General features: G+C 38.1%; 1 protein-coding gene across 8 annotated transcripts in view; it reads left to right on the top strand.

Moving 5' to 3' along the window:
* HPCAL1 (hippocalcin like 1) overlaps positions 1–24,823 on the top strand; it is a 212,288-nt gene that overhangs the window by 85,392 nt on the left and 102,073 nt on the right. The gene's annotated exons all lie outside the window — the stretch shown is intronic.

The raw sequence follows: 24,823 nt of genomic DNA, 5'->3' as shown, positions 1-24,823 counted from the left end.
AGTGCCCTATGTATAGTTACCAGTGATTGTTGAAGTACAGTGAAATCAGGGTCTACCTTTAGGTTCCCCCTTTCCCCCATGATAATTTTTTAAATCAGCCCATGGCTTATGAAAAACAGGTAATTTTGATGAATTCTAATGCTCTGAGACAGAATCATGAAAGTTGGAACAGTAAGCTGGGAAAGAGAAAAGCTAGACATTTTCTCATCTCTGCACTGTGTTAGATGACAGTGATGCCCAGAGGCCACATTTTTTGCTTGTCTCCCAGACGTAAATCAGGCTTACTTATCCCAAATAAAGCTTCAAATTAACTCACATGGGAAATATCAAGAAGACCTTGACTATTTGTTACTTACTATCCATAGGATAATACATTTGGATCAAGGTCCCAAAAAATCAAAGAATCTAGGAATGGAAGAAACCTCAGAGATTTAAAACTTCGATTTCAGGGGGCAGCACAGTGAGTCAGTGGATTGAGAGATGAGGGGTCCTGAGTTCAAATTTAGCCTCAGATACTCCCTAGCTGAGTGACCTTGTGCAAGTCACTTAACCCCCATTGCCTAGCCTTAAAACTGTCCTCTGCCTTGGAACCAAAACACATTATTAATTCCAATATGGAATGTATGGGTTTTTTTTTTAAACCCTTACCTTCTGTCTTGGAGTCAATACCATGTATTGGCTCCAAGGCAGAAGAGTGGTAAGGGTAGGCAATGGGGGTCAAGTGACTTGCCCAGGGTCACACAGCTGAGAAGTGTCTGAGGCCAGATTTGAACCTAGGACCTCCCATCTCTAGGCCTGGCTCTCAATCCACTGAGCTACACAGCTGCCCCCAGAATGTATGGGTTTAAAAAACCCAACTTTGATTTCAAGTTATGATTCAGAGCCAAAGAGCATTGAATCAAAATCCCTCTTTTTACAGATGAAGAAACTGAGATCCGGAGAAATAAAGTGATTTCTCCAAGGTCAGACAGATAGTAAATGAGAAGGCCAAGATTCAAACTAAAGTCATTTGAAACCATATCCAGTATTATTCCATGGAGCCATGTCCAGAAGGGGATGTTCTCACCCAAGTGGCATTTTAGAGTACCTCAGCCAATTATGTTTTAGGTACTTGAAGAATGGTTTCCCCAAGTTATGGACTATCAGACCCAAAAGAAGGAACCTTAAAAATCATCTAGTTCTGTCATTTTACTTCATAGATGAGAAGGGACTTGAGGCCCACAAAGGAGAAGGGACTTTGCCTAAGGTCCCAGCAAAATACTAATAGAAAGGATAAGGACCCAGCTCTCAAAGCCTTTATACCATACCAGGCAGCTGCCTTAAATAGCCTTCCTATACCATATTAATATGCATGTTGGGCAAATGCATGAGTGAAATACTTTCAAGAGAATCACAATTAATTTTAGAATATAATATGCTTATTTCATCTAGAATTCAAGGGTTCTTAATCTAAGATGTATATACTTTTTAATGTTTTTAAAACTATTCAGTATAATTGGTTTCCTTGTATACTCCTAAGTATTTTATTTTATGCAATTAAAACATTCTGAAATGGAGTTTCTAGTCTTTACTAGACTGCTGGAGAAATCCATGGCAGGAACAAAAAGGTTCAGATTGCCAAAGGATAGCCAAACAAACCAATGAATAAATAAATTAATAAGTAAATATGTATGGTTAAGAACCCTGATCTAGATCCAAGAGCTGGTTAACCACAGCCCTGATATTAGTTTTCATTTGTGGTTAGTCAGAACTTTCTCATGCTATGGAGAGACTGAGAAAGCAAGACATCTGCATCCAAAACAGATTCAATAGTGTGAATGCTCAAACTGTGTGATCAGCAAAATCCTACTACTTACCCAGGTATTTCTGAATCATGTTTCAGAAAATATTTCTGAATCTTACCCAGGTATTTCTTGTACTTTTAGGTAGCAGAAGAACTTTTTCAGAGGAGAAAAGCAGAATAATCTTTTAAAAATCAGCACAGAAGCTCATAGAAAATACACCAATTGTTTTGATTCCCATTTTAAGACTGAACTGGAGTCATGATTCAGAATCCTCTAGCATGAGCATGGAGTTTGCAAGATGGGCTCTTGGGCCAAAGAAGAGAATTAAGATTGTTAAAAGTATCACTGGAGCAGGGAGGTGACTCAGTGGATAGAGAGCCAGATGTAGAGAGGGAGGTCCTGGGTTCAAATATGACCTCAGACATATCCTAGTTGTGTGTCTTTGGGCAAATCCAAATCACTTAACACCCATTGCACATCCATTACAATACTTTTCTGCCTTGGAACTGATAATTAATATCAATTCTAAGATACAGAGTAAGAGTTTAAAAAAAAGATACAGAGTTTTTACTACATATGAACCTGCTTGCCTCCTCCATGTTCACATGCTGATGAAAGTGTGTCTGTACAAGGTTACCAGATAGTTTTAAGCTTTTTTATTTGAACATAAATGAATAAATGTAAATATTTTTTCACTGGGGTTCAAAAATAGATTTCACAAGTACAAGATAAAGGATGTGTGGCTAAAACAACATTTATCTAAAAAAGTCAAGGATTTTGATGGACTGGAAGCTCCATCCATGTCAATATGAGTCTAGCCAAGAAAAAAAAAAACTGATGGGGTCCTGGGTGGCATTACATGAGATAGAGGGTGATGGTCCCACTGTAGTATACCCTGGTCAGACCATATCATTGTTATCATCATCATCATCGTGTTGTAAGGTTATTATCTTTTGTCCTCACGATGACCCTGGAAGGCAGCTGCTATTAATAACCCCATTTTACAGATAGGGAAACTGAGGCAGGTGTTAAGTGACTTGCCCAGGATTACACAGCTAAGATTGGAACACAAGTTTGTCAGACTCAAGACCAATGATCTATACTCATTGAACCATTTCTAGCTGCTCCTAACATATTAGGAGTTCACTTCTAGGCATCTAGGTGGGGCATTAAAAAACTGGAAAACTTCCAGAAGCAGACAATTAGAATGGTAAAAGCCCTTGAGTTTATGTAACATGAAGATGGTGGAAGTAAGTGGAGATATTTTTCCTGAAGGAGAAGAGGTTTAGGAGGGGGACATGATAGCTGTCCTCAAGTACTTAAAAGACTTTCACATAGCAGATAGATTCATCTGGCTCTACTCAGCACTAGGGGACAGAAGTAGACATGATAAAGGAAACTGCAGAGGCAAATTGAGGCTTGAGTCAATGAAAAAGTGTCTTAAAAATCTGAGCTGTTCATACATGGACTAGGCTTCCTGAGGAGGTAGTGACTTCTCCTTCATTGAGGAACTTTTAAGCAATGGCCTAATGACTACTTCTTGTGGTTGTTGTGCTATAGATATTTTAGGCACGAGTGCTTATTGGTTTAAGTGGCCTCTGAAGTCCCTTCCAGGATTCTGTGAATTTGATATTCTTTTGCACCCACAATAAGAGTTCTTGTCGTCACACAGCCCTTGCTCTGGTATATGGGATCAAATACTTTGGGCATATTTTTAAAATGAAAAAGAGTTTCCTTTCTTCCTAACTCATTAAAATTTCGTGATAAGGAATATAAGCAGTAGATCCTCCCATACTTTAAGTAAGGACATTATCAGCTTATATTTATCCTGCAAAGAGGTGCTTTTGGTGTAGTATATTTGGTTAATTCTAAGAATCCTGAAATGAATGGAGGTTGGGGAAATAAAGGGGGGGGGAGTTAAAGCCCAATTGTGTGCTTAAAACTATATAAGCTTTAGTGGTTTAAAACAATACTAAGAATTAAAAACAAAAATAAAAACAACCTTACCTTCTGTCTTAGAATACTTTGTGTTGGTTCCAAGGCAGAAGAGTGGTAAGGGCTAAGCAATGGGGGTTAAATGACTTGCCCAAGGTCACACAGCTGGGAAGTGTCTGAGCCATATTTGAACCCAGGACCTCCCATTTCTAGGCCTGGTTCTCAAGCCACTGAGCCACCTAGCTGACCCTTGTTATTATCAAATAATTGATTATTGGGTAAGATAGGTGGTTTAAGTATCACTAGCTTCTATAAGAAAACAAAGATGTTTATTGTACAAGTTAGGGAATGTTCTGAGAGAAGTTATCACTAGACACTGGGATCTCATCCAGCTCACTCTTCCCTTTGCTGAGACTAAGACCACATAGTTCTCTTTATCATATCCTCTCCACAGTTTTTCCCTCAAGCATTCTCTTGCTCATGTTCAGTCTCTTAAACTGCCTTCTAAAAGACCTGAGACCAACAACCCCCTTCCTTAAAACAAAACAAAATCTTGACCCTACTGTCCTTCCAAGCTGTCATCCTATTTGTTCTCTTTCAATTCATAGTCAAAACTGTAGAAAAAGTCATCAACAGTGCATGGATTCTACTTTCTCACCTCCTACTCATTACCCATCTCCTTGCTGTCTGACTTCTGACACCATTACTTGAGTGAAACTGCTCTTTCTGAAGTTACCAGTGATCTCTTAATTGCTAAGTCTGATCTTTCTTCAGTCCTCATCTTTCTTTGCCTCTTGGAAGCTTTTAATACTGTGAACCATTCCTTCTCCTAAATATTCTCTTATCCCCAGACTTCTGTGACACTGCCCTTTTCTTAGTTCTTCTGGCTCCCTATACTAGATCAGCATTCATCTTCTGCCTCTGAAATCCATTAGTCCCATCAGGTCCTACCCTAAATCCACTTCTCTTCTTTCAATATGTTCTTTCTCTTGGTGATCTCATTAGCTCCCTTCTCATTTATCCTCGCTGTGAAGATGACTCTCCAATCCAGGAGACCAGCATAATTCCTGAATTCTAGTCACTGCCTGCTATATGTCTTATCTTAATGTCCCATAGGCATGTCAAACTCAGGATGCACAAAATGGATCTAATTCTATACTAGTCTAAAATTCTTTTTTTTTTCCCCTGTTGAGTCAGTACCACCATTCTTAGGTTCACAGCCTAAGTCATCCTTAGGTTTTTCCTTTACATTATTCCCTTGTCCATTCATTTGCCAGCTCTTATTGAGTCTGCCTCCACACCCTCTACTCTTCTCTCTACCCACACAGTCACTGTCTTAGAGTAGGTACTTGCCTCCCACCTAGACCATTGGCATGGCTTCCTAACTGGTCACCCTGTTTCTAGTCTCTTTCCACTCCAATCCGTCTTCCATACAACTACTGAATTAATATTCCCAAAACACATTACTCCCCTGCTCAAGAATCTTTGGGCTTCCTATTGCATCTAAGATAAAATTCAAACTCCTTAGCCTAGTTTTGAAAGGCTTCCACAGCTAATCTCCTACCTACCTCTATCTGGAATTTCTTTCTCTTCTTTGCCTCTGAATCCTTAATTTCCTTCAGGGTTCAGCAGAGTGCCACCTTGGTTAGGACTTTGTCCCTCCTCTATCTCTATTTGTGACCTATCATATAAGTTGGGTAGCCAGGTGATGCAGGGGATAGAACACCCAACTTGGAGTCAGGAATACCTGAATTCAAATCTAGCTTCAGATACTTACTAGTTGTGTGACCACTGAGAAAGTCACTTCACCCTGTTTGCCTCAGTTTCTTCACCTGTAAAATAAGCTGGAAAAGAAAAAGGCAAACGACTCCAGTATCTTGACCCAAATGGGGTCACATAAGAGTTGAGCATGATTGAAACAACTGATCAACAACAAATATAAGTTGTATCTCATAGTTCAAGGGTTCTTAATGTTTTGCATCATTGGTCTCTTTGACAGTCTGAAGAAGGCTATTGATGTACTCTCAAAATAATTTTAAATCAATAAAACAAGATAGGTAGGATTTACAAAGGAAACCAATTATATTGAAATAGAGTTATCAAAGCATTTTTTTAAAAAGTTCATGGACCCCACTTTTAGTTCTTACCCTAATTAGAATGTAAGCTTCTTGGATTAGAGATGGTTTTGTAGTTTTTGTTGTTGATATTTTTTTGTCTTGATATCTTCAGTGTCTTGCACAATTCTTTGTATATAGTTGAATTATTGAAGAGAACCCTCTAGAATATTGGGTCCAGCTCTGATGAAAGGTCCTGACTTAGTAGCCATAGTTGGGGTTGAAGTGTAACCTGTTGGTCACAGTCCCAGCCTATCTATTTCGGGTGTATTCACCTAGTTTTATTTGACAACATTCTTCCTACTTTGCCACTTCTTAAGAATGGATAGCAGTAGAGCTCTTCTGTAAGGACAAGTCAGTTCCCATGTTTTATGTTGGGGGCACTTAGTGATAGTATTGTGTTAGTAGGTATAAATGTAAAATCTTACTTATACTTTGCCTCAAAAAATCAATGTCCAAGACGGGGAAGCCAGGGTAATATATGTAGGGGGAAAAAAGAGGTATTTATGAGATTTTAAGCTCCATGTGGGTCAGCATGTCAGACATGGCAGCCCAAAACTAGTTAATGTAGTTTTAAGCTATTTTTATAGAATTGTAGCATTCAGAATGAGGGAACAGCTCTGATGAATCAATTTCTACAACATTGTGTTATATAGTATGACTATGAGAACCACATTTTAAGGACATTTACAAACTGAAGTATATCCAGAGAAGGTAGACTAGGAATAGTAAGGGTACTGGAAACCATATCATCCAACCTTTATGATTAATTCTGATGTCATCTTGGGCAAATCACTTTATCTCTAGGTTTCAGTTTTTTTTTTTTTTGTCTCAAAGATGAGAGGTTTTGATAAGATGGTCTCTTGGGTCTCTTTCAGCTCTAAATATGTTTCTATGATTCCTCTGTTTTTTTCTGCAGGAAGTCTCTGTAACCCCTCTTAATTTCCTCTGTTAATTATTTCTCATTTATCCTGTATATGTTGTTGTTTGTCCTTTGTTTTCAAAGAGGACCAATGACATCATGTTTTGACTTACATATGAATTAGATTTAAGTGAGGCAGAGTAGCAGTCCTCAGCCTAACTCTATCTTCCAGAGTCATCAAAGTCCAGTAGCAAGACAAAAGTCAAGATGATTGGTGGATGCAGTGGATGACCTTGGCATCTTTGTCCAACTGAGCTCTGAGCACTCCACAAAGCTGGCTTCATCCTCCTTCATGGCTGTTGGAACAAACTGTTCTCATCCAACCATTCCACCAGGCGAAATCTTTACATACTGAGATAGGCATCCTCACTAACTCACGGATGGGTCTGAGTCCTCTTAGTTACTCTTAGCCTGGCTTAGCCCATTTGCCGAGGTGGCTTTACCAGGGTGTGGCCACTTCACATGCTACAGGTTCCTGAAGCTACAGATGAGAGTTAGGTAAGAGGTGACCACCAAAGGTGGATAAGCAGCCTTGAAAAGCTCTCAGTAAGCCCTCACAGCAGAGATGATAATCCTCCTTGAACATCCATATAGCCATATGTATGTATTCATTTGCATTTTATTTCCTCTATTAGATTGCAAGCTTCTTGGGAGCAGGGGTGGTCTTTTGCCTTTTTTTTTTAATACCCAGAGCTTAGCACTGTGTCTGGTATATAGTAGCACTTAATAAATGTTCATTGATCAATTTGATATACCAATATAAAGGTTATTGGAAAGAAGTCGGAAAGTTTAGTCCAGAAAAGAAGTTTAGGTGGGTCATGTTAGCTGTCTTCAAGTGTTTGAAAAGAATATTGAGGGGCAGCTAGGTAGCACAATAGACTGCCAGATATGGAGTCAAGAGGACCTGGGTTCAAATTTGGCCTCAGACATTTCTTAGCTGTATGTCCCTGAGCAAGTCACTTAATCTCAGTTGCCTTTGCCTTAGAATCAGTGCTTAACATTGATTCTAAGAAAGCAAGGCTTTTGGACTTCCGGTTAAGATGGCGGCTTAGAGAAAGCTGAAGTTCAGATCTCCGGAAAACCCTTCCCGACCGATCTCAAACTAGAAGCTCCTAAGGCGCCGAAATTCAAAACGATCAACAGCACAGACCCTGGGAACCCTCCTCCTGGACCTGGACCCAGTTCAAAAGGTACGGCTCCCCTTAAAAGCCAGAACCCGAGATCCCTCGGACCTCAGGGGTAGGAGCGCAGAGTCCAAGGCTCCCCGAAGCCGGGCTCAGAGAGCAGGGTCTGAGGAACAACAACCCTCAGGGTCTTCTACCCAAGTCCCAGTCCGGGTGAAAGTTACTGCCTGGGGCTTCCGCTGCAGAGAGCCTGTCGGTCCGGGTGAAAGTTACTGCCTGGGGCCTCCGCTGCAAAGAGCTGGTCGGTCCGGGTGAAAGTTACTGCCTGGGGCCTCCGCTGCAGAGAGCTGGTCAAAACAACAGCAACCCTCAGGGCGGGCAAGACAGCCTCATGGGCTGGATCCTGCTATCCAAGTCTCAGTGAAAGTCTGTGCTCTCGGAGCTTGGGGAAGCGGCAGCCCATCCCCCCGCAGGCCCACGAAACAGCCTCACGGCCAGGGATTCTGAAGGCAACTTCCGGAAATCGAGCCAGGGGGAGAGTGTGGCCTCGTGGTCCGACCCTTCCATTCCAGTTCCAGTGAGGCATATTCAGGGAACGCTCATAGAACCAACATCTGCCCAGGACTAAAGCCTCTGATCACCAGACAAAGACAAGAAAAGCCAATCCTCCACGTTCAGAGATGACAAACTCCACAGAAGCACAGAAGCCCCAAAATACCAAGAAAAATAAGAAGAAAGGGGCGACTCTGGACACATTCTATGGAGCCAAAATACAAAATACAGAGCAGATAGAAGAAGATATACAAGAAAATTCTCCAAAATCTTCCAAAGGAAATAGAAACTCTCCACAAACCCATGAAGAATTTGAATCAGAAAGGACCAAAAAGATGGAAGCCCTCTGGGAGGAAAAGTGGGAAATGATGCAAAAGAAATTCACGCATCTACAAAACCAGTTTGACCAAACTGTAAAAGAAAACCAGGCTTTAAAGCAAGAACTAATAAAGCAAAGCCAAAACACCAAGAAATTAGAAGAGAACATAAAATATCTCACCGACAAGGTGATAGATCTGGAAAACAGGGGGAGAAGAGAAAATTTAAGAATAATTGGACTCCCAGAAAAGCCAGAAATAAACACCAAACTGGACATGGTGATACAAGATATAATCAAAGAAAATTGCCCAGAGATTCTAGAACAAGGGGGCAATACATCCACTGACAGAGCTCACAGAACACCTTCTACACTAAACCCCCAAAAGACAACTCCCAGGAATGTAATTGCCAAATTCCAAAGCTATCAAACAAAAGAAAAAATCCTACAGGAAGCCAGAAAAAGACAATTTAGATATAAAGGAATGCCAATCAGGGTCACACAAGACCTTGCAAGTTCTACGCTGAATGATCGTAAGGCATGGAACATGATCTTCAGAAAGGCAAGAGAGCTGGGTCTCCAACCAAGAATCAGCTACCCAGCAAAACTGACTATATACTTCCAAGGGAAAGTATGGGCATTCAACAAAATAGAAGACTTCCAACTTTTTGCAAAGAAAAGACCAGAGCTCTGTGGAAAGTTTGATACCGAAAATCAAAGAGCAAGGAATACCTGAAAAGGTAAATATTAAGGAAAGGGGAAAAATGTTATCTTCTTTTACTCAAACTCTCTTCTATAAGGACTACATTTATATCAACCTATGTATACTAATATGTGGGGAAAATGTAATGTATAAATAGGGGGTAAAGAAAGACCAAATAGAATAATGGTTCTCACACAAAGATTCACAGGGGAAGGGGAGGGGAAGAAAACTCCTATAAGAAGGAGAGGAAGAGAGGGGGGGGGTTTACTTAAACCTCAATCTCAGGGAAATCAACTCTGAGAGGGAAAAACATCCAGATCCATTGGGATCTTGAATTCTATCTTACCCAACAAGGGTAAGGAGAAGGGAAAACCAAGGGGGGGAGGGGAAGAGGGAGAACAAAAAGGGAGGGAAAGAGAGGGGGGAGGGGGAGGGAACAAAAAGGGAGGGACTAAAAAGGGAAACATCAAGGGAGGGGACAAGGGGGACTGATTCAAAGTAAATCACTGGACTAAAAGGTAGAGCCGAAGAAGAAAAGGTTAGAATTAGGGAAGGCAATCAAAATGCCAGGGAGTCCACAAATGACAATCATAACTTTGAACGTAAATGGGATGAACTCACCCATAAAACGTAGACGAATAGCAGAATGGATTAGAATCCAAAACCCTACCATATGTTGTCTTCAAGAAACACACATGAGGCGGGTTGACACCCACAAGGTCAGAATTAAAGGATGGAGTAAGACCTTCTGGGCCTCAACTGACAGAAAGAAGGCAGGAGTGTTAATCATGATATCTGATAAAGCCAAAGCAAAAATAGACCTGATCAAAAGGGACAGGGAAGGTAATTATATTTTGTTAAAAGGGACTCTAGACAATGAGGAAATATCATTAATCAACATGTATGCACCAAATAATATAGCACCCAAATTTCTAATGGAGAAACTAGGAGAATTGAAGGAAGAAATAGACAATAAAACCATACTAGTGGGAGACTTAAACCAACCATTATCAAATTTAGATAAATCAAATCAAAAAATAAATAAGAAAGAGGTAAAAGAAGTGAATGAAATCTTAGAAAAATTAGAATTAATAGACATATGGAGAAAAATAAATAGGGATAAAAAGGAATACACCTTCTTCTCAGCACCACATGGCACATTCACAAAAATTGACCATACATTAGGTCACAGAAACATAGCACACAAATGCAAAAAAGCAGAAATAATGAATGCAGCCTTCTCAGATCACAAGGCAATAAAAATAATGATTAGTAATGGTACATGGAAAACCAAATCTAAAACCAATTGGAAATTAAACAATATGATACTCCAAAACCGTTTAGCTAAAGAAGAAATCATAGAAACAATTAATAATTTCATCAAGGAAAATGACAATGGCGAAACATCCTTTCAAACCTTTTGGGATGCAGCCAAAGTGGTAATCAGAGGCAAATTCATATCCCTGAAAGCTCATATTAACAAACAAGGGAGAGCAGAGATCAATCAATTGGAAATGCAATTGAAAAAACTCGAAAGCGATCAAATTAAAAACCCCCAGCAGAAAACCAAATTAGAAATCCTAAAAATTAAGGGAGAAATTAATAAAATCAAAAGTGATAGAACTATTGATTTAATAAATAAGACAAGAAGCTGGTACTTTGAAAAAACAAACAAAATAGACAAAGTACTGGTCAATCTAATTAAAAAAAGGAAGGAAGAAAAGCAAATTCACAGCATTAAAGATGAAAAGGGGGACAGCACCTCCAATGAGGAGGAAATTAAGGCAATCATTAGAAATTACTTTGCCCAATTATATGGCAATAAATACACCAATTTAGGAGAAATGGATGAATATATACAAAAATACAAACTGCCTAGACTAACAGAAGAGGAAATAGAATTCTTAAATAATCCCATATCAGAAATTGAAATCCATCAAGCCATCAAAGAACTTCCTAAGAAAAAATCCCCAGGGCCTGATGGATTCACCTGTGAATTCTATCAAACATTCAGAGAACAGTTAACCCCAATACTATACAAACTATTTGACATAATAAGCAAAGAGGGAGTTCTACCAAACTCCTTTTACGACACAAACATGGTACTGATTCCAAAACCAGGCAGGTCAAAAACAGAGAAAGAAAACTATAGACCAATCTCCCTAATGAATATAGATGCAAAAATTTTAAATAGGATACTAGCAAAAAGACTCCAGCAAGTGATCAGAAGGATCATTCACCATGATCAAGTAGGATTCATACCAGGGATGCAGGGCTGGTTCAACATTAGGAAAACCATCCACATAATTGACCACATCAACAAGCAAACTAGCAAGAACCACATGATTATCTCAATAGATGCAGAAAAAGCCTTTGATAAAATACAACACCCATTCCTATTAAAAACACTAGAAAGCATAGGAATAGAAGGGTCATTCCTAAAAATAATAAACAGTATATATCTAAAACCAACAGCTAATATCATCTGCAATGGGGATAAACTAGATGCATTCCCAATAAGATCAGGAGTGAAACAAGGATGCCCATTATCACCTCTACTATTTGACATTGTACTAGAAACACTAGCAGTAGCAATTAGAGAAGATAAAGAAATTGAAGGCATCAGAATAGGCAAGGAGGAGACCAAGTTATCACTCTTTGCGGATGACATGATGGTCTACTTAAAGAATCCTAGAGATTCAACCAAAAAGCTAATTGAAATAATCAACAACTTTAGCAAAGTTGCAGGATACAAAATAAACCCACATAAATCATCAGCTTTTCTATATATCTCCAACACAGCTCAGCAGCAAGAACTAGAAAGAGAAATCCCATTCAAAATCACCTTAGACAAAATAAAATACCTAGGAATCTATCTCCCAAGACAAACACAGGAACTATATGAACACAACTACAAAACACTCGCCACACAACTAAAACTAGACTTGAACAATTGGAAAAACATTAACTGCTCATGGATAGGACGAGCCAATATAATAAAAATGACCATCCTACCCAAACTTATTTATCTATTTAGTGCCATACCCATTGAACTACCAAAATACTTCTTCACTGATTTAGAAAAAACCATAACAAAGTTCATTTGGAAGAACAAAAGATCAAGGATATCCAGGGAAATAATGAAAAAAAACACATATGATGGGGGCCTTGCAGTCCCAGACCTCAAACTATATTACAAAGCAGCAGTCATCAAAACAATTTGGTACTGGCTAAGAAACAGAAAGGAAGATCAGTGGAATAGACTGGGGGAAAACGACCTCAGCAAGACAGTATACGATAAACCCAAAGATCCCAGCTTTTGGGACAAAAATCCACTATTCGATAAAAACTGCTGGGAAAATTGGAAGACAGTGTGGGAGAGACTAGGAATAGATCAACACCTCACACCCTACACCAAGATAAATTCAAAATGGGTGAGTGACTTAAACATAAAGAAGGAAACCATAAGTAAATTGGGTAAACACAGAATAGTATACATGTCAGACCTTTGGGAGGGGAAAGGCTTTAAAACCAAGCAAGATATAGAAAGAATCACAAAATGTAAAATAAATAATTTTGACTACATCAAACTAAAAAGCTTTTGTACAAACAAAACCAATATAACTAAAATCAGAAGGGAAACAACAAATTGGGAAAAAATCTTCATAGAAACCTCTGACAAAGGTTTAATTACTCATATTTATAATGAGCTAAATCAATTGTACAAAAAATCAAGCCATTCTCCAATTGATAAATGGGCAAGGGACATGGATAGGCAGTTCTCAGATAAAGAAATCAAAACTATTAACAAGCACATGAAGAAGTGTTCTACATCTCTTATAATCAGAGAGATGCAAATCAAAACAACTCTGAGGTATCACCTCACACCTAGCAGATTGGCTAACATAACAGCAAAGGAAAGTAATGAATGCTGGAGGGGATGTGGCAAAGTAGGGACATTAATTCATTGCTGGTGGAGTTGTGAACTGATCCAACCATTCTGGAGGGCAATTTGGAACTATGCCCAAAGGGCGACAAAAGAATATCTACCCTTTGACCCAGCCATAGCACTGCTGGGTCTGTACCCCAAAGAGATAATGGACACAAAGACTTGTACAAAAATATTCATAGCTGCACTCTTTGTGGTGGCCCAAAACTGGAAAATGAGGGGATGCCCCTCAATTGGGGAATGGCTGAACAAACTGTGGTATATGTTGGTGATGGAATACTATTATGCTCAAAGGAATAATAAAGTGGAGAAGTTCCATGGAGACTGGAACAACCTCCAGGAAGTGATGCAGAGCGAGAGGAGCAGAACCAGGAGAACATTGTACACAGAGACTAATACACTGTGGTATAATCGAACGTAATGGACTTCTCCATTAGGGGCGGTGTAATGTCCCTGAACAACTTTCAGGGATCCAGGAGAAAAAAAACACCATTCATAAGCAAAGGATAAACTATGGGAGTGGAAACACCGAGAAAAAGCAACTGCCTGAATACAGAGGTTGAGGGGACATGACAGAGGATAGACTTTAAATGAACACTCTAATGCAAATACTATCAACAAAGCAATGGGTTCAAATCAAGAAAACATCTAATGCCCAGTGGACTTACGCGTCGGCTATGGGGGGTGGGGGGGAGGAAAAGAAAATGATCTATGTCTTTAACGAATAATGCTTGGAAATGATCAAATAAAATATATTTAAAAAAAAAAAAGAAAGCAAGGCTTTTAAAAAAGAGAGAAAATATTGGAACATTCTTTTCAATTATTAATTTGGACAAATTTATTCTGCCTGGCTCCAAAGATCTAAGCTAGAAGCAATAGGTTGAAATTATAGAAAAGGAGATTTCTGGATTAATGTAAGGGAAAAAAAGCTTGTTAATTCAAGTTGTCCCAAAGAAAAATGGGTTGACTTGACTCTATGGAGATCCCTGTCACTGAACATCTTTTAGCAGAAGCTTGCTGCTTTTTGTCTTTACTGTTGTCAGAAAAAATTCCTGAGAATGCCTGAGGTCTCCTTCCACAGGTGCTGTGACTGCTTTGCTCAGACACCTTCATTTGTTCCCAATCCTGATGAATCATATTTAAACTCCCTGGCCTACGATTCGATACTTTAGTCTAGGTCTACTTGATCTATCAGCCTTCTCTCATTTTACTTCACTCATTACACACCACGGAATAGGCAAAAGAAGCTACAATGTTCCCTCAATGACCTATATAATTCCATTCCTTCATCTTTTCACAAGCTGCTCACTGTGCTCACCCTTCCTCCCCCTCTTCATGTGCTGAATTACTATTTGTTCCTTGCAAATCTTTGCAGATCCTACTCAGTGAACCTTAACTGCTTCCCCAGCTCATAGTAGCCTTTCTTCTCAGACCTCATACAACACTTGTTTTCTATCTCACCCAGCCCTTATTATGTTAAATTCTAAGCCCCAGGAGGTTAAAGACCTGTCTCATCTGTCTTTTATACCTCTCTTAGTGCTCTACACATAGTAGGTGCAAAATAAACATTTATTGAAATAAAATGAAAAGAAAGTGGAGCACTAGACATTGGTGTCAGTGACTAAATGTCCTGAAGCAAAGATTAATCATGCATTCACATAATATATTAACATGTATTAAGTACCTACTATGTGACAGACACTGTGCTAAGTGACGGATTAGTCCACGTAGTCAAAGGATATTTCCCTTGTAAGGCCTGATTATGCTACTTTTTATTATATCTTTTATATATAGATATAGATATATTAGTATGTGAGTATATTTTAGTATACCTTTTATACTTTTATACTTATATATATTTTTCAGGAGTTTTTCCACAAATTTCAACTTTTTGTGATCCCATTTGGGGTTTTCTTGGCAAAGATTTTGGAACAGTTTGCCATACTCTTCTCCAGTTCATTTTACAGATAAGCAAACAATGTCAAGTGACTTGCCCAAGGTTATATAGCTAATAAGTTTCTGAGGCTAGATTTGAACTCAGGAAGAAGAGCCTTCCTGACTCCAGGCCTGGCACTCTGTCCAGTGTGTATATATATATATATATATATATGTATATATATATATATACATATATATATAAAATTATATATAATATGTATATTTATATGTATATACTTATATAAGGGGTAGCCTCAGTTTCCTCATTTGTAAAATGACCCAGAGAAGAAAATGGGAGGAAATCCTAGGATCTGCCAAGAAAACCCCAAATAAGGTCACAAAGAGTTGGACACAAATGAAAATATCAGCAATTTATACTTTTAGTATTCTTTTTTCCTCCGTGAAATCAATCCTGTCTTGGAAAACCAGGTCATATGACCATCACAGAGCTGGGAAATCTATCAGTTTCTATTTCTAATTATGATATGGATTATTCTCTATATTTCCTTTTCTTGTGTCCTTGACTTGGACCTCATCCTTACTAAGTCCTTCTCTCTGGAACTAGAAGCAATGGCCATCAGGTCAAGCAGGAAAACTCCAAGAGGGAAAGCATTTTTCCATTCTTTTCTAGCATGTAAGCATGTGTTACATATGGGGCTTGGTGAGCCATTCCTGAGCTCCACCAGCCAGCTATCTGCAGTAAGGGAAAGCAGACTCCAAAGTTAAAAGGTTAAGGGTATAGAATGGCACAGAATGTGATTTCATAGAAGATAAATCACCAGCAAGATGTGTGTATGGCTGAAGAAGAGTCCAATCAGATAACTGGGGACTAGGAAAAGCCCTTCCTTGTGTCTTAGAGAGTGCATTTAAATTAGTGTCTTTAGAAATCAGATTAAATGGAAAGGCTATCTCCATACAGAGTAGGGTACCGGATATATTCAATGGAAAATCTGCCTCCTTTTTCTCTTTTCCAAAAACTCTGATCCCATATCTCTTTTCTCCCCAAATCTTCAACATATTCAAACCCAATTGTCAGTTATTAAGTCCTTATTGTCCTGCATAGCACTGTGCTAGGCTCTAAAAGGGAAATGCAGAATTTACTTAAAAAGCTAGTGTTTAAAAAAATTCTAATTGATTGATCCATTGATTAAAAAAGAAAAGGGTTGGTATTTGCCCTCATAGCAAAAGAAAAATAAATTGCCATACAAATAGTGGCCATATTCAATCTTATGTGGTAAATACATTTAAAAGTATATAACAACGGACCATGTGAAGTCTGAAGGTCAGGGCTGTTACCTGTGTGGGGATGAGGGAAGGTTTCAGGGAGGAGCCTTTGTCTTTAGGTCAGACTTTAAGAAATGGATACAAATTCAGAAAAAGAAGGAAAAAGAGGTTCCAGTGAATAGGGGACTGTGTAAAGGGCAGTCAAGGAAATAAAAGCTATATTGGGGGAGATGGAAAAGTCCATTTTGGCTACACTGTTGGTTATATGAAGGGGAGCAATGTGACATAAAGCTGGAAAGGGAGGGAGGGGCATCAGATTGTAGAGGACCACAAGAAGCTTTTTTTTTTTTTTCTGGCTGGGATCATAGGACCATCATACATGAAGAGTTGGAAGGGACCTCAGACTTCACTTAGCTCAACCCTCTCATTTTACAGATGAGGAGTAGAGGCCCATGGGACTTAAGTGGCTTGTCCAGTCCGGAAGAATCAAAGCTGATATTGAACCCTCCAGAGCTAGCACTTTTTCCATTGTTGTTGTTCAGTTGTTTCTGTCATGTCAGACTCTTCATGACCCCTTTTAGGGTTTTGGTAAAGATGTTGGAGTGGTTTGCCATTTCTTTCTCCAGATAATTTTACAAATAAGGAAAGTGAGGCAAACATGGTTAAGTAACTTGCCCAAGATTACACAGCCAGTAAGTGCCTGAGACTAGATTTGAACTCAAAAAGATGAGTCTTCCTGACTTACGGTCCATTGCTGTGTCCACTGTACCACCTATCTGTCCCCCATTTTCACTGTACCAAGTTGATCTCCAAATGTTCCCTTCTTTCTTTTTAAACACTATCTGAAAAACCCACCTCATCACAGAGAGTTCTCTAGAAATGAGTAATTCTAATAATCATTATAATCCACATTAATATCTATACTCTATGTTTTACAAAGAACTTTCACTCAATAAGCACTTCTAGGTGCCAGACACTGTGCCTTTGAGTAGGGTATACAAAGAGAGGCAAAATAACCTTCAGGTAGAAAGTATGGGGATTACTAATAGTCATTCTTGGTCCCCGAGAGACTACCACTACTACTAATAGATGGTAACAAGCATAAGGTTTGGGTCTGGAACCCACTTGGCTTTAACCAGTCCCTATGCTTTTCCAAAGGTGTCATATTCCTTCTCTCTCTTTTTAAAAAATCTCCATCTCTCAAGCAACTGTCACATTCCTATGAACCCCAGAACCCCAACTAATTTACAATGTGAAGATTTTGTGAGTTTGTGTCCACTTAGTTGAGTCTTCCATCCCTTATGAGCTACAGTAGTAGGTTGGGGATTTAAATGTCTACCCCAATTCCCTTCAAAAGGTCAAAAGATAGGGATTCTGATTATGAAGTGTTTATTCTTTTGGGCTATGCACAGCATCTGCTTGTGGGTGCTTGAGGATAATGTGGTGTCTTTTTTTTTCTTAAATTCTCACGATTTTGTTTTATTTTTTTATGGCCAGATGGTTTCTGTTTGTGAGTCTATAATTGGTAGGTGAGTCTAAACGTCTGGTTATCAAATTGATGGTAAAAGAGCTGGGCAAGCTATATAATTACACAATGTCAGAGCTAGAGCAGACCTCAGAGATCATCTGTCTCAGGGGTGTTTAACCTGGGAACCTTACACTTATGAAATATTTTTATATTTATCACATGTTATCTTAATATAATTGGCTTAATAAATACAATTTGTTAATCTTGTGCTTTTTATTTTATACATTAAATTTTATTTATGCATATAATTATATGCATAATTATAATATCATATGCATGTGTGTAATACATGCATATGTTATATTCATGCCTATATAAATAATTGTGCATATAATTATTTTTATGCAATTTAATTATTCTAAGCAGGGGTCCATAGGTTTCCCCAGCCTGCCAAAGGTGTCCATAAAACTAGCAAAGTTAAAAAAACCTCTAGAATTCTATTTAAACCGTACTGAACAGGAATCCCCTTTATAGCATCCTGTTAAGTGATTATCCCCTGTTAAGTAATTATCCAGCCTCCTTTTGAAGACTTCCAACTGTGGATAATCTACCAGCTTTTAAGACCATCAAGGTTACATCTATGTCGCATATTAAGATGAAAGATGAAAAATTCAGTCCAACCAGAGGTTGGACACCACTACATGTTCAAATTATTAGAAAAATCTAGATGATGGACTAAATCTTTCACTTTTCATCCAGATGTTTAGGCATCCTGTGGCTTTAGCTTTGGTTAATCTGTCTTCCTTTTTCTCAAGGGGAGAGTGGGTAGGTTGTAGTGATTTCAGCCTTGTGAGTAGGTCAGCTGCTCCTCTCACATTGCGGTCCTTAGATAAGATACCACCACAGTGTAGCTTGTGGAGAAAATAATTCATTTGGCCTAATATTTATTAAACCCCAGTAATGGTCATGAAAGAAGTATGTTGTAATGAGTTGATTGACTGAACAATAAGGTTAAGAGACTTGGATTCTAGTCTCAGCTCTGCCATTGACTGACTCTGGGAACTTGGGCAAATGACCCTGGACTTATTAACATTCTTTGTACTTGTCAGCTCTCTTTTCCCCTCTATACATGGTAGATTATAAATTTCTTGGCTGTAGTTACTGTGACAGAGAGAGAGAAAGAGAGAGAGAGACAGAGACAGAGACAGAGACAGACAGAGAGAGAGTGAGTGTGTGTAACTTGAAGGGTCTTTTTGCAAATATTTCTCTTGAGTATGGAAATAAGAGTTGATCCAATATTTCAAGATATATTCCATGTTTTTCATTGTACTTTCTTTTCATTTAGCTTCAGAATCCTCTTTATCTTCTGGTTTTGATTACAGAGAGAATGTTGAGTTCGATATTGTTTCTTTCTTCCAGTTATACACCTATTACAAGTATTTCACATTTAGAGCACCAAGAGCCAAGTTCATTTATAGACAACATAAAAAACTTTTTGATTCTTAGTACCCTCTGACCCCTTTTTTCCCAACTGAGCATTTGTTTCATGGGTCACCAGGACCAATGAATTCCTCATCAGGGGCCAGCATACTAGTGAAAACCTTCTCTGTAATTCACTAGACTGGCCTTGGAAAAGCAGACACAACCTGTTAGTGAGCTTGTACTTTGGAATATCCTTGATGCGGAACACAGTAGGTACTAGAAAAATGTTTAAATTGAAGTGAATCAAAACAACTCATACCATTTACACATGTATATATATACATGGTACCTCAAATGGATGTGCCCGTGAGAGCAGTTGTATCTCTGGCACACGACCACTCCTTCCAGCGAGGTACATTTAGTATTTCTCCTGTTCTCAACAGAGGTCTACTTCTGCCTAGTCAAATTGGTCATTAGATTTTAAAAAGCAATTAGAATTGTGTTTATGAATAGTTTATCTAGCTTAAGACCTTACCTATAGTAAGTGGTTGTTGAGTTGAATAGAATTAAATCCAGTAGATTCAATCCAGTAGCATAACCTCCAAAGACAGGACTTCAAAGGATAGATCTGACAGAAGAGCTCTTTGGAGGTTGGCAAGGGGAAGTTTTCAAAGTATACTTAATTTTTTGAGTATAGTTTCCAGTTTTTCAAATGTTCCTTTCACATTAGGACTGAAGGATTACTTTAGCCTCTGAACTAACTGCTACCTATAGCTAGTAACATACAGAACAGTATTTCATGACACTCACTAGTAATGGTTTAACATTCCCCCTAGCCATACCAGATTTCAAACTGTATTATAAAGCAAGGAAGTAGATTAGGTACACAATACAAAGTAGTAGATGTAATTTAGTATTTGATTAACTCAAAGATCCAAGCTTTTGGGATAAGAACTCACTATTTGACAAAAACTGCTAGGAAAACTGGAAAACATTATAACAGAAACTAGGTTTGGACTAACATCTGGCACCCTACTAAGATAAAGTCAAAATGGATACATGATTTTGACAGAAAGTGTGATATATAAGCAAATTAGGGGAGCATGGAATAGTCCAATCTATAGATAAGGGAAGAATTTGTGACCAAACAAGATGTAGGGAATATTACAGGTTATAAAATTATTTTGATTACATTAAATTAAAAGGTTTTTGCTCAAACACAACCAATGAAATTAAGATTAAAAGAAAAATGGAAAACTAGAGGGAAATTTTACAGTGTTTCTCTGTCAAATGCCTCATTTCTCAAATATGGAGAACTGGATTTTATAAAAATACAAGCCATGCCACAGTTGACAGATTGTCAAAGGATATGACCAGGCAGTTTTCAGATGAAGAAATAAAAATAAAAATAAAAAAAATAAAAAAAGCTATAGTCATATAAAAATGCTTCAAAATAACTATTGATTAGAGAAATGCAAATTAAAACAACTAAGTTACCACCTCACTTTTATCAGATTGACTAATATGACAGAAATGTTAAATGATAAATGTTGCAGAGAATATGTAAAAATTGGGACACTAGTGCACTGTTGGTGGAGTTGTGAACTGATTCAACCATTCTTGAAAGCAATTTGGAACTATGTCTAAAGGGCTGTCACATGGTGTATGCTCTTTGAGCCAGCAATACCATTACTTGGTCTGTATCCAAAAGAGATTTTTAAAAGGAAGGAGAAAGGACCTACTTGTATAAAAACATTTATAGCAGCTCTTTTTGTGGTGGCAAGGAATTGGAAATTTAGGGAATAGCCATAAATTGGGGAATGACTGAACAAGTTGTGGCATATAATTGTAATGGAATACTGTTGTGCTATAAGGATTGATGAATAGAGGATTTCAGGAAAATCTGGAAAGATTTATGGGAACTGATGCAAAGTGAAGTGAGTGGAACCAGGAGAACACATCTTATACAGTAAAAACAGCCATATTATATGTTAATCAATTGTGAATGACTTAGCTAATCTTGACAGTGCAATAATCCAAGACAATTCTAGAAGATACTTATTGAAAAATGTTATGCACTTATATTAACTGAAGATACTTTGTAAGCTCAGCAAGCAGAATATCAGTCAGTTAATAAATCAATAATCAATCCATTGCTTTATTATTTTTACAGTTCTCACTATTATTTTTATAACCTCCAGACAAAGAACTGAGAGTCTAAAAATAGATGGAAGCATACTATTTTTCACTGTATTTTCCTCATGAGTGTTTTTTTTTACTGATATACATATTCTACCACAGCATGACAAATATAGAAATATGTATTGCATGATAGATATAACCTATATCAAATTGCTTACCTTCCTGGGGAAAGAAAAGGGTGGGAGAGAAGGAAAGAATTTGAAACTCAAAATGTGAGAAAATAAATGTTAAAAATCATTCCTACATGTAATTGGGGTGGGGTGGGGAAGTAAGATATTTTTCGAAAAAAGAAATTTCAAGAAAAATGTATATTCCCCTCAATTTCCCTCCCACTTCAGAAATAACCTATCCTTCGATCCATCTACCTCTAGGTAAACTTGTCAAATCAATCACAGAATGTAAGAGCACAAAAGTACATAGATATCATCTAGTTAGTCATCTCATTTTACAGGTATTATAGAGAACTCAAAACACAAGTTTGATACCCGGGTCTTCTGATTATAAGTTCAGCTCTCCTTCTACCTCACCATGACTTCCTTTCAACCCAATTAACATTCATTAAACCCTGTGAATTCTTCCTTCACCACCCCAGGCCACACTGGTCTCTACATTCTCTGAACTCCTGCAGTACATCTTGTCAGTACCATTTCTGTGGCATTTATACATGTAGGAATGACAAGCCCAGTGTCCTTAATTGGTTCCCTCAGGTGAATCTGTGCAAAAGGAGGAGTTGAAGACAGTTTCTAACCAGGTAGAATCTTCTCCCTTCCTCTCTTTATAATGATTTTCTAGTGAGGTTGTTCTAAAAATGAATTTCTGTTATTACAAAATGATATTGGTTGAGTTATGTGGAATATGTCTTTTTGAATGAATATTGATCAGTATATAGCTCTGCACTATGCTAAGTGCAGGAGCTACAAATAAAGGAGCAAGACATTCCCTTCTCTCAAGGAATTTGCATTCTAATTGGAAGAGATAATATATGAAGGAACGTTCCGGCTGTTTGGTGAATGGAGAAACCATTGGAGCTTATAGTGCTCTTGTGGGCTGCATGGTAAAGTCTGGGGGTACCTAGGATCCACTGGAAGGTCATATGAGAGTGCCTGGGAGCATGAGGGGTAGAGAGGTTTTATGGGCTGGAAGGTACAGTGACAAGACAGATAATTAAGCTCAGTGGTGCTTAGGGTATAGCAGCAAGACAAATGGTAGAGCTCAACAATAACTCAGTTTTACTGGAATGTTTGTAGATGATTCCTTGTTTATCCAGCTTGTGTAAGAGGCCATGACTGCCTTGAAAGAGACAAGTGGCTAAAAGGACCCAGTCCATAACCTTAAGGAAAGGAAGAGGGAGCTGGAGGGGTTAAACTAAAACAGGAACTCGGGGTGTCCACCTAAGTGGCTGGCAATGGGAGGGGATAATTCCCATCTGTTAGAGAAAAGAGGGAAAGATTTCTCAAAGTGCTTTCTATGAGTTTATGGTGTTCCTCACTCTGCTCCATGATGGTAATATTGATTTGCATATATACATATATATGTGTGTACATTCTGGACATTTCAGCTGGGTGGCTCAGTGGATTGAGAGCCAGGCCTAGAGACAGAATGTGCCCTGGGTTCAAATTTGGTCTCAGACACTTCCTAGTTGTGTGACCCTGAGCAAGTCACTTAATCTCCACTGCCTAACCCTTATCACTCTTCTGCCTTGGAACCCATATACAGTATTGATTTTAAGATGGAAAGTAAGGGTTTCAAAAAAAAGTTTTATAAAACTTTAAAAGTCCCCCCTATCACCAACATTTCCAAAATGTCATTTTAAGGCATTGGATTCTTTTTAAAAAATGTTTTTTTATACTCATAAAAAAGGAAAGAATTGATTTTTATCTTTCAAGATTCTTGTCACAAATGGCTGAGTTTTTTTAATCAGTGTCTCTGCTGAGCAGGGAGCTCTGTATGTAATCTTGTGATTTTCCACAAACTCTATCCCCTGAGCCAAAAGAGGCTGATGACTTTTAGTGAAGACTGTAAGAGTTGGCCTGAGTATTTAGTACCATTTGGAAAACGAGTCCCAAATTATGAATGTGGTACTAATGTGGAAGTATCATGGCCCTGCCACGATGCTGTGCCCCAACTCTGCTATTTGTCCCACTTCAGAACTCTTTTCAGTCTCAGACTATTATTTAAAAGGTGGGTGAAGATGAAGCCTCTTAGGCTCAACTCTCCCTAGGCTTAAGAACCCACATCCTTTGTGCAAATACAGAGAGGTATGTAGCTGAATTTTTGTTTTCCTTCTTTCCAGTTACATGTAAAGGCAATTTTTAACATTGTTTTTATTTATTCTTTTAAATTTACTTATTTATTCATTAATTTTAGACTATTTTTCCATGGTTACACGATTCATGTTCTTTCCCTCCTTCTCCCTCCTGGAGTTGATGAGCAATTCCACTGGGTTTTACATGTATCATTTTAATATTTGTTTTTAAAATTTTTGAATTCCAAATTCTTTCTCTCTCTTCCCCTCCTCTCTCCCTGAGAAGGCAAATAGTTTGTTGCGGACTATACATGCATAGTTCATATTAGCTATGTTGCAAAAGAAAACACACAAACAAAAAAAATGAAAATTTAAAAGTATAATTCATTTTCTTTTCAGACTCTGTCAGTTCTTTCTCTGGAGATGGATAGCATTTTTCATCATAAGTCCTTTTAAATTGTCTTGGATCATTGTATTGCTGAGAATAACTAAGTCATTTACAGTTGATCATTGTACAATATTATTGTTACTAGGCACAGTGTTCTGGTCCTGCTCACTTCGCTTTTCATCAGTTTATACAAGTCTTTCCAGAATTTTCTGAAATCCTCTTGGTAGTCATTTTTTAATAGCACAATAGTATTCCATCACAATTATATGTCACAACTTATTCAGCCATTTCCAAATGGATAGGTATGACCTCTATCTCTAGAATTAGAGATATTAGAATTAGAGATTTGTCACCACAAAAAGAGCTACTATAAATGTTTTGGTACATATAGGTCCTTTTCCTTTTAATCTATTTTGGATACAGACCTAGTAAAGATATTGCTGGATCAGAGGATATGCAGTTTGATAGCCCTTTGGGCATAGTTCCAAAATGTTTTCCAGACTGGTTGAATCAGTTCACAATTCTGTCAACAGTGTA

This window comes from Monodelphis domestica, chromosome 1 (assembly GCF_027887165.1).
Source record: "Monodelphis domestica isolate mMonDom1 chromosome 1, mMonDom1.pri, whole genome shotgun sequence".
NCBI lineage: Eukaryota > Metazoa > Chordata > Mammalia > Didelphimorphia > Didelphidae > Monodelphis > Monodelphis domestica.
The sequence above is the reverse complement of the archived record's forward strand: the minus strand, read 5'-3'. Positions and strand labels throughout refer to the sequence as shown.